Source organism: Camellia sinensis, chromosome 4, assembly GCF_055761805.1.
Source record: "Camellia sinensis isolate YWXY chromosome 4, ASM5576180v1, whole genome shotgun sequence".
Classification (NCBI taxonomy): domain Eukaryota; kingdom Viridiplantae; phylum Streptophyta; class Magnoliopsida; order Ericales; family Theaceae; genus Camellia; species Camellia sinensis.
The window spans coordinates 107,603,891-107,621,054 of NC_138964.1; the positions used below are offsets into that span (position 1 = coordinate 107,603,891).

The window sequence follows — 17,164 nt, forward strand, 5'->3', positions numbered from 1 at the left end:
AACACCCAAATAAAAGCCACTGAAATAACAAAAACAACAAGACTGCTCACCTTACTTTCAATGATGCATGTAAACACACCATGAGAACGGCTACTTGCTAGATTCATATTAGTGGCAGCTACGTTTCTGTTTGCTGCTCCCTGAAGCATGATTACATTAATGGAAAATAGGATAGGTACGTTTGTTCTTTGAAAGACAAACATGCACCAACAACATGTAGATCATCCATTAGTAAGCATATATTCTGAATACCAAAGCAAAATAAACTAGAAATTATTAAGGTTCTATAAACTTGAGTGGGAGATTGAGGAAATCAAAATTTATTGTGAACATATTAAATCTAAATCAGTATTGATGCCCAAATTACCAATTTTAGCTCACTGTTTTCTGAATTCCATTTTCGCTATTTTACCAAAAACAAATGATACGGTGCCAACAAAAGCCAGATTTTGCATCTTTATACTTGTAAAGGTTGGAAACCAATTTTCTTGCTTCCTTCCATTCCTTCTCATTTCCAAAACAAGCAACTAAAGGCAATTATCAAACTTAATTATTCCAATTAACCATCACTACCATTTCAATAAAGAAACAGATCTAGATAGATGATCAATGACCTCTGACCAAGTCGAATTGCTGCAAGTCATTTAAAATATCAGATTCAATTCTATCATAACAAACTGAGTAAGTAGTTCTAGACATTTGTATACATAAAATTTACTGACTTGCTGAGGTTGAGGATCAAGAATAAACAAGAAAATTAAGTGAAGCTAAATGCATACATGCACAGGCTGTTGAATAACATCCCGAATGCATTAGCTTGGTGAGTATCATACAAGAAAGCCTGCAATAGTTATTCATCTCCACAGTACGTGCAATATGAAATCACTTTAACAAATAATGACAGAACATAAATTTAACAACCTTGATTTCAATTAAACTTTCAACTTAAATTCATGGGATAAGAACACAACTAACTACATTAGAATATGTAACAAAACAACCAAGAAAGTTCAGTTGGAGGTACATTTTACATAAGTCCCACATAAAGTTTGTGCAAACATAATTGGTGAGCATAGAAGAAATTGAAGACATGTATGAGTGAATAAAAATACCTTTAGATTTTTATATATGAATCCCTTAGTGTTCTGTAGGTGGTCAAGAAGTCCGCCAGGGGTTGCTACTAACAGATTTACTCCTTTCACAATACGCTCTGCGTCTCCCCTATGAGCTGCACCACCAATAACCATGCCAAGAGTCTGTGAATGATGATTAAGAAGGTCCTTTGCCATTGCATGTGTCTTCATAATTTCAGTGGAAGATTAGTCCAGGTCGTTACTTAGAACAAATGACAATCCATTATAATTGAATGCAACTAATTTGGAAGATGTATATATATAGAAAGCAACAAGACCCCCAAAACAAAAGAAGTGTCATTAGAAAAGATGAAGTGGATTATCTTTCTTTTCTTAACGATTCAAACCAAATGGAATTAAAATCAATGGAAGGTAAAACACGATTTCCAAAATTAGTAGAAAATGATGAAAAATAATTCTTGAGAAGAGCTTAGAAGATGATCTAACACAGACAACAAGAAGTAACTACCCAAAAATAATATTCTAAATGCGCTTTAAGATTGAGAAAGAGTTGAAATGATGAAGGAAAAATACTTCTATAATCAATATTAACCTTCTAGATTTATTATCTTTGCAGAAAGAAGTATAAAATAGGGATGGCTTTATTCAATAATGATTTTGTCTTTTCAATTTGCTTGTTTAGAAAGTACAAATTATCACAAAAAGAGTTGTAATTGAGAGGATTATAATGTAGGATTAATAATTGGAATCACATCATAGGCTATCTTGGGAAAAAGATTGATATTGATATGTAAAAAAAATAAAATAAAATAAAAACCAGAATATTTACCTGTATGGCAAGTTTCCTAGTTGGGCAGTTGACAATTAACCCCGTTCAGATTTGATGTAACAACTCCACAGCAGATATCAGAAAAGCAAGGGTCTTTCCAGAACATGTCCTTGCAGCTCCAAGAACATTTTTGCCTTCCAAAAGTGGCGGAATAGATCTGGCTTGGATCTGCAATTGGAATCATAAGTTAACTCAGGGATATATGTTCTATCTAAGGATATCCACATAAAGTAAACAGTTATGGCAATACAAATATAACAATCAGCATATCAAACTTACATACAAATAATTCATGCTCTCTGTTTATAAAGAGATAGGTAATTCATTATGTTAAGAGCAAATTATGTTAACTGCAATGATCAAACTTAAAGATTCATTTACATATAGGAAGTGTGTAATAACATCATGGAGTGCTAGAAAATTCAGTGAACTAGGTTTTTTTTGTTTTCTGTCAATGACAATAGGTGAATAATGGTATGCCTCTTTTATAATACATGAGAACTGGGATTCCATTAACAGGTTGAGACTTAGAAAAAAGCATTTCAAATCTTTTCCTATCACCTCCAGGCATACAATTTGGGCACATATATTTTCTGGATTTTAATTATTAATTCTCTAGTTACTACTGGAATGGGGAAAAAAGGAAAACAAACATTCATATATTTGTTTTTTCCTTTGAAAACTGTAAGAATGTGAATATCTAGTTAGTAAACCATGTTAGTAGTATCTCAGGATATTCTTTCAGTCTCAAAATACAATGAATATGAGCCATGAGTCCTCTACAACCAACAGAGTACAGCATAAGGGCATTCAACAAGGAATGTCCCAGAACAGCAAATAGGGATCCAAACCAATCACAATGCTTCATTCAGCAACCAAATTTAGTTGCCACTTGACCTTAAGATATGTTACAAACAACCAAATCCAGCGTTCCTACCTTGCACAAGAAAACCAACAAATTACATGGATTTAATAGATGGGAATCAACAGTATTCTGGCAATGGCAGTAGTTATTAATATTATGATTATGCAAGAAAATCTTGAAAATTAAGAGAAGTAGTCAACTTTAGTGTTGCAGAGAATGGAAGCATTTGTTTTGGGGTTGCTGTTTCTTTTACTCCAAAAATTGTTGACACGGAGATTTCTACCAATCAAGCCACTTTTCTTTTCTTTTTTTTTTAAACTAGGAAATGCCCTCAAGCTACAAAGGAATGGGCAGCTCGGTTACAATCAAGCCACCTTGAACAAGAAAATAGGCTAAAAAAAAAAAACCCCCCCACAAAAACAGGGTTCCAAACACCATAAAAATGAGGTCAAACAGAGAAGTGATTTATATGAATCCGGATGTCGAAGAGGAAGTAGACCCTGTCAAGAGGAGGAAGAAAATGCAGAAGCTTTTGCCTGATTATCCACTTGTTGTGGAGGAGGATGATCCTGATTGGCCCGCAGATTCTGGTGGGTGGGGTTTCAGCTTGGGTCAATTCTTCGACAAGATTACTATAAAAAATGTCAAGAAGGACGATGATGATGAGAATTATGATGGTGAAAATGAATTGGTGTGGCAAGATGACAACTACATTCGTCTAATCAAAGACATCACCACCAGAGAATGGGGAGGGACTGTGTTCAAGGACTTCAGTCCTTTGATTGTCTTTGTGCTTAATCGATATAGAAGGTTAGTTTTCAGTGTTTTTTTATTTTTTTTCCAGGTTGCTCCATTTTCCCTCTAATTTCTCATTTCAGTTGCTTCTTTTTTTTCTTTTTTTTTTTTCCCTGAACATCTTGGTTCTGAATTCTGACTGGATAAACATTCATCAGCCATTTGATATAAAGTACTAGTTGTCTTAGCAGTCTTGAGCAACGTTGCTTCATGTTCTTTTTGTTTCCTAGTATGGTTTGTAATTCTCATTTCCATTTGATGCCTGTGCATTGATGGATCGGATTGAAGTTCTAGTTGCTTCTGCAATGCTATGATCTTCTTCTTTTGGTGCCTTATGCCATATCTAATTACAAATTCATGGAGTTTCTCCTGTTAGTCTTGGTGAACCCGTGACTTCTCTATATATTCCTTGGTAACAACTATTCTTCTTGTGTACCAATTTTCAATTTATGTGATTGATGGCTATCTGGTTTACACATTGAATCTGTGTTCAATCTTCTCATTCTACTCATAGAAGTTCACTTCCAATGGGTTAATGCACATGGATTAATTGGTCTTCTGACCTTTCACACTTTTCTATATTGCTACTTTTGACTACTGAAGTCAAGTGTTCTTTCACAATTTCTTGTATGCTTACAGCAATCACTGTCTAATAAGGGAAAGAAAAATTCTGTTTGTTATTTGATTTCTAAAGGCTTGGGTCAATTAATTGGCGATGTTTATTGGTGTTGATTTTCCATGGTGCATTGGAAACTATCAGAATATTTTTAATGAGATGTCAAACTTTCATGATTGATTTTTTAGCAAAAAATGATAGATTTATTATAGAGTATATTTTTATTATTTAATGAAAACTTGTGAATCTCTGAAGACCACTGAAAAATGAAAGGATGCGGGATGAATTGGAGAAAGCTGTAAATATCATATGGACCTATCGGCTACCATTGCCTAGAGTAAGTAAAGCCATTTACTTATTTTTCATTCTCATCATCCCACCTTTTAACATTTATTTTATTTTCAACTACCAAACAGTGTGTTGCAATCGATGCTGTTGTTGAGCTTGATTTGGTCTCTGCTCTACAAGTGTCCATCTTCCCAGAGCTTATCTTCACTAAAGCTGGAAAGATCTTATACTGTGAGAAAGGTAAATTTTCTAGTAAAAAAATTATATTCTTGACACAGCCTCAGCCTTGAATCATAATAATTGTATTATATTTGATTTTTTTCCTGGTATTCAGCGATTCAAACAGCAGATGAGTTGTCAAAAATAATGGCATTCTTTTATTACGGAGCAGCCAAACTGCCTAGCTTGAATACCGTTGGAAAGAGTGAAGAATCAATCCCTATCATTTGAATCAACAGCGAATAGTGTCAGAATAAAGTTGTACATAACTATAACTATATATATATATATGTATGTATGCTATGGTTTAGAGAATGAGTTTCTGGGTTAGCGATGCTGTGTTTACCATGTTGTTCCCCATACAGATCAATGGATACCATGAAAATTTAGCTCATATGTACATTCTAGGGGAGATTTATAACTACATTTAGCAATTGTTTGTTAATTTCAGTGTGAAAACTGAAAATTTTGTTATTTATGAACAAGATGAATATGGAGTTTCTTTTTTTTTTCTTTTTTTCTCTCAAATAGTTTGTGTCCTGTTCTTTAATCCTTGATTTTGATACCAATATAAATACTAGCTTGTTGCATTCATTACATAACCAATTGGTGCATGGAGAGGGCTCACATGAAAGGAAATTTCTTAGCGCCTGTGTATTCCTTGATTTTAGACATTTTCAATATGCTGTGCAGAGTTTCTAGTACCCTTTGAGAGACACGGGGGCTTATGAGTTCATGTCAATTTAGGCATTTATAGCTTTGAAAATCCAAGAGGGGATTCGTATTTTAGCTACCAACTTGGCATTGGAACATTGGCGGTCGCCCCCCTAATGAACACTTCATCAAGTGTGACCTGTGCAAATGTGTTCCACGTGGAGTTTCATACACAGTGACAATTAATTTGTAGAGTTTATGCAAGCTATAATCCACACAACTCATGACACAAGTAAAAAGACATCAAAATTAACATTCTCACAAATAATTATCCGCAGAAATTGAATTTCAAATCATCTCAAACAATAAAAGGCACAAAAACTGGTCATATGGCATGTTAGAGCCCCCAATATCCACTGCGACGAACATTATTACATACTGACAAATATGGTCTACATTTAATCATTATTTTGCAGAAAAGAAACTAACATAGCAAGTTGGATAACAGAACAATTGACTTGATCCACCTCCAATTAGATAATCTCATACCCATAAACAACCCAAAACCTTCCCACCAACAAAGCATCCGATGCCACAGCCACTTCAATAGTAGCAGCAGCCATCATGACCCAAAGAGCATGGCAGCACCTGCTATTACAAAAGCAATTATATTACCTCCAATGACATAGAAAAACAAGAGAAAACAAAAACCTATAAAGATGAAACGTACAATCTCTGAATCATGGAGGATGCAATGAGCTCTCAAGTTCCTAGGTTAGGGTGCTTGCCACACTGTCATAGGTGGCCACAAATTCATACCATCAGCAGTATAGAAAGTAAACTTTAGACATTTATGGCCATTTTGAAGCAAAACCAATCCGAATAGACCATCTTAGATAGGTCAGGTTAAAAATAAATAAATGATTTATGTTCTTCAAACATAATCAGGTTCAAAAAAACAAATGATTTGCCTTCTTCAAATAATTTGTTACATTAATTTGTCCTTCTTGTATATGAACTAGCTTAAGGTTAGATATGCTAACCACCATTTCGTAACGATTGTTCTCACAAATTATGTATGTATGTGTAGACACCCCATTTTTGACCGCCCTTAAGACTTGGGCACCACTGATGGTTTGCTCGGTGTTGAGAGATGTGCAGGGCAAAGATTCAATTTCTTTGGCAAGGAGAGAGGCAAATCCTTCAAAACACTTTGTTTAGGGGTTTGGAGTTGAAGAAAAGAGGAAAGGAGAGGAGAAAACTGGTCTGGGAAAAGTTCGGCATGAATCCGGGTAGAAGCAAGTCGAGCAGCCCTCGCTGAATCGGGCTTATCTATCTGTACACTTGGAGTTTAGCTATGGGGCCACCACCGTCGGAAAGCTTACTTCCGGGGCTTCATTTTGCACTCAAGAATCTCCTAGAGCCAAGTCCGGGTGGGGGAGATATGATCAGTTGAAGTCGGGCATCATCCCGGTTGGATCGAATCTGCGCGGCTTCACAGAAAAGGGCATAACTTTTTGCACAGAAGGAATTTTAATGCAAGGTTTGCGCCATTGGAAAGCTAACTTCCGGGGCTTCAATCTGGACATCCACCGGCACTTTTTTGACCTCACCGACCACCCATAGGCACTATGTTTGTGCCGGCCGGCAATTTATTGTGCCGACCGGCCATTTATTGTGCCGACCGGCACTTTTTTGTGCTGACCGGCAATTTTTGCTAGCCGACGACCTTCCGGAGCATTCTGCAGATTGAGTGGATTCCAGCTGTGCCAGCTGGAATGCACAGAATTGATGCCCCACGTGCATGTGTGTTTGTTTTGCACCTTGTGAGCCTTTGAACCCCTTAACCTTCTAGAAGCTTGAACCCTTTGGCCAAGCTTCTCCAAGAAGCTTGGCCAGCTGTTTTAGCTTCCTCTAGAAGCCTTGCACCCCCTTGAACCCCTTTGACCCTTTTCCTCTACTTAGCTTGTAAGCTAAATGCCTCCCTTGCTTATATATGCACCTCTCCTCCTCCTTTGTAGAGGTTAGAGACTTGAGGCAAAAAAAAAAACCAGAGATATACCATATATATCTGATATACATACATACAAACCTCCATCTCTCTCTATATCTCTCCCATTCAACCATCAAACACCCTTGTTCTTGGGCCATTTCTTCATCAACTCATAGCACAAGGCATCCAACGCCTATTCCAACAGCTTGAGGCTGTTCTCCAGAGCTTAGGAGCACCTAAACTTGGTCCAAGAGGTGCTGGTTCATTGGTCTACAAGGGTGAGTCCTCATCTTCCCTTTTCTAGCCTTTTTTTTGCTTCATATCTAAGCCATAGTTGCTTGCACTTTTGGGCTCCGACCTAAACTTCAAATCATCATATTTTGAGGTCCTCTTCATGTTTGATTGAGGACCTCTTGCTGTTTGAGGATAGTAGCTAGCATTTCCTTCTTTATCTCTCCTTTAGGCTCTAATCTTGCATGTTATTTTTGGCCTATGTGTAATCTGTTTTTGAGGATGTAGTAAACTGTAGATAGGCTTATTTTGAGCCCTTCTTCAACATTGAAGAAGGGCTCAACCCTGTTTGGGACTTCCATGTTGTACTCCCCTTTATATCCTCCTTTTGGTCCCATTTTTGTATGTCTTGGCAGCCCCTGATGTTGCTGTTTTTGGACTTTGGTCCGAACTAAAAACAGCCATATTTTGACCCCCTTGTAATGTTTTATTAAGGGTCTTTGGCTGTTTGATGAATGTTTTGCATACTTGCTTCTTTGGCCACCTTTTGGCCCATTTCTTGCATGAGAGCTTAGCCCTATCCATGTTTGTTTTTGGGGCTTTTACAGTTCTGTAAATGTGCATATTTTGGGTCCCTCTTCAATGTTGTTGAAGGGCCCTAACCTATTTGGAGTTAGCAGCTGTGAGTTGCTTCATAATCCCATGTTTAGGGCCGTTTTTGTATGCCATTTTAGCCCCATCTTTGCTTGCTGATTGGCCATGTCATAAACTGTAAAAATGCTTGTCTCAGAGCTGTCTTGCTTCTGTCTTCATGCTCCATGTCCATATTATGCATGCTTTGTATAGCTGTAAGCCATTTCGGGTGCCTAATTTCGCATTTCGGGAGGAATTCCATGCATCGGGCGTACTTTCGCCTCATTTCGGGGCTGTTTTGCCCCTCATTTTGCTTCTGAAATCCCATTGGCATGTTTGCATATCATTTCCATGCCATTGCATTGCGTATGCCATTGCCTCGGTTTGCGTGCCCGTGTGCACGCATTTCGAGGCACTCCATTTTCATTCATCGGCCTCTTATGTGAGTGTGGCTGAGGCTCTCTCATGTTAGTATAAGTCCATGTTGCATTCTATATGCCATTTTAGCCATTGCATTGCATATGCCATTGCCTCGGTTTGCGTGCCCGTGCGCACGCATTTCGAGGCACTTCATCTTCTTCCATTGGCCACTGTTTTAGGCCTATTTGGGGTTGCCTAATTCATGTTTAAGTCCATCTTCTATTTGGTTTGCATGCTTACCTTGCATGTTTGCTTGTAAGCTTTGCATGATTACATTGCATTGTTCATGTTGCATGATAGCTAACATGCTTAGGTTGTATTGCATCAACATGCATTCCTTGTCCCTTGATTTGGGTGATAGGGATTGGGAGTTTGTTTGATTGATTTGCATTGCATTTGAAACCAAAGTTGCATACTTGGTTCTTTGGGCCATCATGCATGGAAATGCGTGATTGGTGGTCCGAGAATCGAGGCACATGTCCCTTTGAGTCATTACAATGATAAGAGACATGGTTGGTGCATATATGCCTTGAAATGTGCTGCCATGCTTTGCCTTGTCCTCTGTTGCTGCGGGTTGCAGGTTCTGCAGGAATACTCTGCCGACCGGCAGTGTAAGGTGCCGGCCGGCAATCTTTTCTCTGCCGACAGCTTCAATTTTGTGCCGGTGGCAACATCTCAGTGCCGGTGGCAATTTCACCTAGCCGGTGGTGTCTCCCAGCATCCAAGGAAGCAGTCCTGAAATTTTGGCAGCCTCCAGAGGAGCACAGGAAAGAAAACAGAGGCAGCCTACGCATGGTGGCGCGCTTCCCGAGGCGGTTTACTGTTTTCTTAGAATAATTAATTTGTTAATTAATTTGTAATATTTAATTAGTTCGCGTAGTTAATTAATTTGTAATATTTATTTGGTTCCTCCGAGCGAGGGCATATTTGTAATAAGTGTGCGTGCGTGTGATGTATGTCTTCCAACCCCACTTCTTTCTTCCCTTTTATTTACCTGCTTATGATGGTAGATTAGGGCACATTTATTTTAGCATACCTTATGCTATACATGCGTGCATCCATGCATTTGTATTGCATGCATTGGGCTCGGTACATCACGCTAACTGCATTTGTACTTCAATTCAAAAATTGACTATGTGATAGTTGTGCATTTCTCACATGCCATGTTTAGGATAGCCGAGCCTATCTAAATTGCATCTTGTATGTGTTGCATTAGGCAATTTAACATGAACTACGACACGCACATTTTTGCTAACTAGTTTACTGTTTTGGCATGGAGTACTAGGTAAGCTTTTATGCTTTAGCATATCGCATGCGTGTGAATGTTGCCATGATAGCATGATCACCATGAGGCTAGCTGCTTATGTGATATAACTGCTTGAATGCCTGTGGATGGAGGTTGAATTACCTAAATTGGAATAATGCATTAAAACTGTGAATTTTAAAGCCCACTAGATAGTGGCAAAACCACCTTTTCTAAAAGCCCACTTGAGGGTGGCAAAATCTGCATTTTAGCCTACTTGCGAGTAGCAAACCATTTTCAAAACAAACATGAAATGTTTTGTTCCAATTTGGGCGATTTGGTCTATACTTGTTTGCTGCGCGCACAACATAGTAATTCTAGGCTAATAACCGGATTAAGAACACATAACGTTTTCAAAATTGGATATCACGGTTAGTAGAGGCCGGTTTTCGGACCGGGCGAAAGGGGGTGCTCATAGCTGACCTTCCCCGATCGTACCCAAGCTCCCGAGCCGAGACAACTCCGGTGATGACGGACATGTGGCCTTCGGCACCGAGTCAGGGTTTCCTAAATTCTCCCATTTTAAAATATTTAGGTGGCGACTCTGTATCTGGCAAAGCAGTCCATGTTTGGCACTACTTTTTCAAAAATCTGTTTCTCAAAACGATTTGCCAGATTTGGACTCTTTGGTTCAGATTAAAAACCGTGACACAAATCGAGTCCGAACTGTAGCGAGGCCCACGCGGGCACGTCTACAGTGCATCATTGATGAAAATAGGTGATGAGAGCAATAAAAAAGCTAAAGAAGCAGTCGACCATATTGATGGAAAGGAGCTTGGAAGAAGAACATTTAGCTCAGACTTTGCTATTGTAAGGCCAGGTTTAGAACTGAATAAACCAACCATTAGATGAATTCTTTTAATACAAGTAGTTCGGATACACTTGAATGTGAAATTTTTCTTTGGGCAAGCTTTCTTTAAAAAACACAAAAAACAATTCAAAGAAAATATGTAACTATTTTTAACCAATAATTGTGATTGACAATGAAAATTGAAGTTCAAATTATGAATCATGCAAAACATGTCAAGCCTGATCAATTTTATGACAAATGTTTGTCATGAGAGGTACTATTCATCACACAAGTCCTGGTGCATGATTACACCCAATGTCTTAGGATAGGTTTATTTTGCCATAAAATATCTTGGTTAATACTATTTGACGTATATATCAAGTCTCATTATTTTCATACACATTGAATATTTTTGTTCTCTTTCTCTCTCTACATACATATATGTATATATATATACCTATATATATATATTATGGTTGAGCAATTGATCAAAATTAAGGTTCAAAGTTAAGGTTTGGGGTTATTATTTTTGTTATATTCAATCCTTGTCTTCTTTTATTCTTGAATAAGGATAAAAGACAATTTTGTCCCTAAAGTATGCGATGTTTTTTATTTTAATCCCTTAAGTTTCAATTTTGTCATTTTGGTCTTTAAAATTGTCAATTTGAGTCAATTTAGTCATAGGTCTAACGTCCGTCTACATTGATAACAGGAATATGAATAAAATATAGTTTTGGTCCCTAAAATATTCGTTTATTGTCATTCTAGTCCCTCAAGTTTTAAATTTTGTCATTTTAGTTATCAAAGTTGTCAATTTGGTTATAGCTTAAATTAACAACTTTGAGAATCAAAATGACAAAATTTAAAACTTGAGAGACAAATATGACAAGAAATGGATACTTTAGGGACCAAAGTTATCTTTTACCAAAAGATAAAATATTTTTCCTATTATCAATGTAAACAAACGTTAGAGATAGAACTAAATTGACTCAATTTGACAACTTTGAGGACCAAAATGACAAAATTGAAGGTTGAGAGACTAAAACTGTCTTTTATCCCTTGAATAATGATATACAAACATAATTTGTATACAAAAAATCTATATATAATGGTATATTACATTTATATCCACTCATTAAAAACAAAATTTCATTATTATAATTCATAATTGTAAGAGTATTGTTGTCACATCATTTATCTTTAATCTTATACGAAAATTATATATATGAATATTATCTTTTTGTATCTTTTTCTTTTTAAAGTTTACTCTATAATTAATTCTTTATTAATATTTTTGTTGGAGAAAATATTTTAGTGATAACCAAACATCCAAAAATAAAAATAAAAACAAAAATAAAAATTTCTTTTTGGAAAAAAGTACCTTACATGAAAAATATTTTATAACAGAACAAACGGAGCCTTATTGTTGAAATCTCAATCATTTTGAGATTAATTTGTTTAACAACTTCTACGAATTGGAGAAAATATACAAATTCAAATTTAGATACTGAACAAATTAAGGTGAATGTTAATTTATTATTTGGTGAATTTTTTTTTAAAATTATTTATTTGTAAATGGGTTACCCCTTGGCTATTTATTTAATATGGTGTGTTACAGTTATAAACCAACTAGTAATACAATGAGCAAAAAGAAGAATCATATACCTTAATAGTGATTTCTGGTATGTGTGCAATCTTATACCAATCCTCCCCCTTTCCCTCCTCACATCGCCTTTCCAGTTCACAGCAGTTGATAATGTGCAACGATTGGAGAGATTCAAGGCCTCGTAGCCCTTCCTCTGGCAAAGACTCGAGCTTTGGACATCCTTTGATCTTCAATGACTTCAATGTGACAAGGCTTGCAAGGTCTCTAGGCAACAGTTTAAGTTGATGACAATTTTCAATCACTAGTGACTCAAGAAGAGTAAGGTTCCTCAGAAACTCTTTTGGAAAACAAACCGTCTCGCCATCATAACCAATAGTGAGGGAAGTGAGACCATTAAGATTTGATATTGAATTTACTACCATGGTGCACTGGCCAACCAACGACAATTCTTTGGGAGCCGAAAGATGCGGGAAGCTCAATTTAGGACAATAAACAATATCTATCTCACGAAGACGAGGGAACAACTCTCTTCCCTCCTCCCCTGACAAACCTTCCAATTTTGGACAATTGCAAACTGTGAGTTCTTCCAAAGATGGGTATCCTCTACCTCCAGGATATTCGTTTTCAATACACTCCACTACTTCTTCCATTTCATCAATTTTAAGGCTTTGTAGCAAAGGTAGTTGTCCAAGCGGTGGAAGTTGTAAGCAGTTGTTGCACCTGGAGAGCCGGATATTAACTACATTTTGAAGATCTGAACCCCTCATCCAGATCGGGAATCGAGTACCTTTGTACCCTCTTACGACCAACTCCTTTAGGTTTGGATGAGGTTGAAGGGCTTCAAGTACTAGCTCAGATTTAACATTTTTCTGTGCTTCAGATTCAACATTTTCCTGTGATTCACATTCAGCAAAACCATATTTCCAATTTAGTTGCAACTGACTAAGATTTTGCATTCCCACTAAATTGGCTTCTTTTGTAGCCATCGGATTTCTCACTCTCTCAAGGTGCCAGATACAAAGTTCTCCTTAAAGGTTTAAGCATTTCAATTCAGCTAGGAGACTACAATCAGTGCTCATACCCACAACAAATTTATTTAATGTCTTCAGGTTAGTTAGCTGCCCAAGTTTTGGGGGCATCTCAATTAACTGATACCCTGACAGAAATAGACGTCGGAGACTTCTCAGGTACATCATGTTCTGGGGCAATCTCTCAAGTTTGAGACAGTATTCTAGAATTAATGTTTGCAAATTCAAGAGATTACAAATTGAATCAGGAAGTCGCTTGAAACCAGAATGGGAAAGGTTCAAATACCTCAGATGTTTTGAGTTGCCAATTGGAGGTAGCAACTCTTTCACTCTGCCCGGTACATCAAAAGCTCGCAGTGAACCAAACATTCTGAAATCACACGAAAAAATGTCATCTCCTAATGGGTAAATTGACGGACGTTGCAGTCGTAATGTCCGTAAGGATACAACTTTGTGAAATGTGTTATTAAAATTATCTGCAGGCCCGACAACCAATGTTACATGATGAGCTTTTTTGTTGTATATATTACTTGAACTGTTAAACTCGATCATTTGACATTCACCCTTCATAATTGATTGGGCAAGATCGTGCACAAGATCATGCATCCCGAAACTTATATCACTTCTGTAGTCCTTCACCTCTTGGAAAAAAGATATCAAACATAATTCATTCCAAATCTGATCACCAATATCTTCCGGTCCCCATCCTCCTTTGCATGAAATATAGCCATTGGCCATCCAAAGATGAATTAGGTCTCTCTTTCGAATTTGAGAACCCTTTGGGAAAATGGCACAATAAGCAAAACATTGTCTTGATTCCAATGGAAGATAAAAGTAACTTAATCTTAAGGCAGGCAAGATGGAATTTTTGTCCTGGGGTAATTTCCAAATTTCACTTTCCTTAACATGAAGCCACTCTTTTTCCTCACTTTTGAAGCGCATTAGCCCTCCGAGGGCCTTCGCAGCTAAAGGCACACCCCCGCACTTCTTCACTATCTCATTTCCAATGGTGACAACGTTTGGGCGTTCTTCATTTCCAAGTCCAAATGCTCGTTGCCTGAACAACAACCAACAATCTTCTTTGGATAAAACTGACAAGCGATGAGGTGAAATAGTTCCCATGATTGATGCAACCTTATCAACACGAGTAGTGACAATAACGGAAGCACCTTTTGATCCACATGCTAGTGAATACTTGAGCGCATCCCACTTGTCTGGATCTTCGTCCCACACATCATCTAATACAATCAGGTATCTTTTCCCATTTAGCATGTCGCGAAGCTTTCTCTGCAGTGAGTCTAGGTCAACTGCCTCACAAGCTTTTCCATTTGCAGATTCTGTTGTTGCTTTGATCACCCTTTTCACATCAAAATCTTGAGAAACATAAACCCAAATTTTAGGATCGAAGTGGGGTTTGACCCTCTCATCATTGAAGGCCATTTGCGCGAGGGTTGTCTTTCCAAGACCGCCTATACCAAGTATAGGATACACAGAAACATCCTCAACATCACATACATCCTCAACCAGAAATTTGACAATCTTTTCTTTATCTTCATCTCTTCCGTAGAGTTGTGGTTCAGTGATAACGAAGTTGGTTTCACGGCTTACATCATATTCAACTCGTGTCACCACCACAACTCCCTCGGTCAAGTGAAATTTACTGCGATTAGCAGCAATTGTATCTATCTTCTGTGTAATCTCTTTTATTGTGTTCCCTATTTTGTGACGAAACAGAAGATTCTGAACAGGATAACAAGTTAACAAAGAAGTGCTTACCTTCTTGAGAGAACCATAACCTTGGCCTTTTAATTCACATCGGAGGGCTTCGGTTGCGCACTCATCCAAGATGTCATCTGCCTCATAGGCTGCATCATTGAGCTCTTTCAACCAATTCTGTATAGCTTTGTCTTGCAGTTGCTTTTGCTCTGCATCTTCAAGGACAGCCTGGATGGTGGAGAGAGTGCTTGAAAGCTTTTTCATCTCCATGTTTACTCCACAGAGCAATCCCACCTCATTTTGGATCAAGGAGTTGAGATTTTTAAGCACAAACGGAAGAAATGGAACAGCCATGGTCACTTGCTTTCTGGGTTCAAGGTGTTAGGCTCAAAAATGAAATTGCAAATGCTTTGCCAAACTGAATGACCAATTTTTTTTTTTACAAAGGTTTAGCTTTGGAAAATTCGCATGCGTGCCTATAAAGAAGTGTACATATATGTCTATGTTTCCAACATTGCTTTGTTAATTGTAAGGACATGTGCATCCCACTAGTTTCATGGTAAGACTGTCCTAACTTGATATAAAAATCGTTGAATTTACACGCATATCAAAATTGAATTAACCAATAACATTTTCAATTTAAAATGGGTGCAATTTACTGCATTTGCAATATAGTTAAGTGTTGTTCATCTTGTGAAATTAAATAAATAGATTTATGAAAAAATCAAATTATATACCAAGAACATATGCAGATAATTACAACTAAATTTCAACATAAATACACAAAATAATAAAAGGGTAAAGAAATGAAACCGAAGCCTGCACGGTAGCAGTTTCCTTAAAACAGATTTTGCCGCCTCACAGGTCGAGTGCTTGAGGAATCCCGGCGTCTGTCTCCCAGGATACGACGGTCAAAACCAGCTACGACAGAAGCACTATCTGTCTAGCTTAGCGAACAAAACAGTGGCAGCACTCTCTCATAGTAGGAACTTTTTGGCTAACTGACTAAAGAATGGAAGAAACAATTTCTGTGTTTGAGACTTGACAGGAGGGTCTCAATTTATACATGTATAGGGGAGAGAGGAAGAGCCTCCAGCCTTTATGGCTGTTCATAATGCACCATTAACCTCTGCAATAAAGACAGGAGTTACAAACCCCATTAATGCAGGAGTTACAAACCCCATTAATGCAGGAGTTACAAACCCCATTAATGCTCTATTAAACTCTGTAATAAATGCAGGAGTTACAAACTTCATTACCTTTTTTCCATGAAGCTAACTTCATGAGGTAATTTCTCATTCAAATCTCAATGATTTTTGGCCATTCTATCTGTGGTGTAAAGATCTCAATGCAAAGTATCTAGACCCACTTGGACCCAACACAATAGATGGTTGGGACCCACTTTAATCTTTAATTAAAGTCACCAAAAAACCATTTTTTCCAACAATCCCCCACATGAATAAAAATTGACCGAATGACTCAACAAACGAACACCGTTCAACAATAATGACTCAGAGAGAGTACAACGGACTAACCCCGACATCAGAGAAGGTAGCTTTTAGCTTTGAACCTCTCCCAATGAAAACCTATCGAGTTTACTGGCAGATCAGTGAATAAGACATCTTGAACTGCTCTACTGTTTATGTAAACTGAGACAATAGATCTCACACGGGAATTACTCCTACCACCATTCTGTTCTCACTGGTGTGCCCTGTGTGGCCCTGGACACTAGCCTGGTTCAGCGAGTGGTTTCAAAGAATCTTGGCCTTCCAATTCTTCTAGAAGCGGCCCCACTTCAAACTCACATAGGTGACTCTACTAAAGTATCCTGCAATACTTAGCTCAACAGCTTAACACATAAGAGTCATTAAAAGCTCAGCTTATCCTCTACACTTGCAGGTGTCACTGATAGAAGGAATGGCTGGAGGTTTAACCTCCTCAGTGACATACCACCGTTGCACGCAATTAGGTTGTCCCATTGAACCTAGATCTTGGGATCTCCAGTCAACTAGGTTGGGTTTCCATTCCGGTAACTTCCAAAGGCCTCAACTCCATTCCTTTTGACGACGTTCTGACTAACACTC

General features: G+C 37.7%; 1 long non-coding RNA gene and 2 pseudogenes across 2 annotated transcripts; 2 read left to right on the plus strand and 1 right to left on the minus strand.

Moving 5' to 3' along the window:
- The first annotated feature begins 3,230 nt into the window (after positions 1-3,230).
- LOC145823955 (thioredoxin-like fold domain-containing protein MRL7L, chloroplastic pseudogene) lies at positions 3,231-3,754 on the plus strand (annotated as a pseudogene).
- Positions 3,755-4,562: 808 nt separating this feature from the next.
- On the plus strand, positions 4,563-5,215 carry LOC114313971 (uncharacterized). Its single transcript, XR_014327253.1, has 2 exons — positions 4,563-4,727; positions 4,822-5,215. It is a non-coding gene; the product is annotated as an uncharacterized LOC114313971 (long non-coding RNA).
- An 8,149-nt stretch (positions 5,216-13,364) lies between these two features.
- On the minus strand, positions 13,365-15,494 carry LOC114284932 (putative disease resistance protein RGA4 pseudogene; annotated as a pseudogene). The gene has a single exon (XR_014327254.1). The product of XR_014327254.1 is annotated as a putative disease resistance protein RGA4 pseudogene (transcript).
- Positions 15,495-17,164: the final 1,670 nt, after the last annotated feature.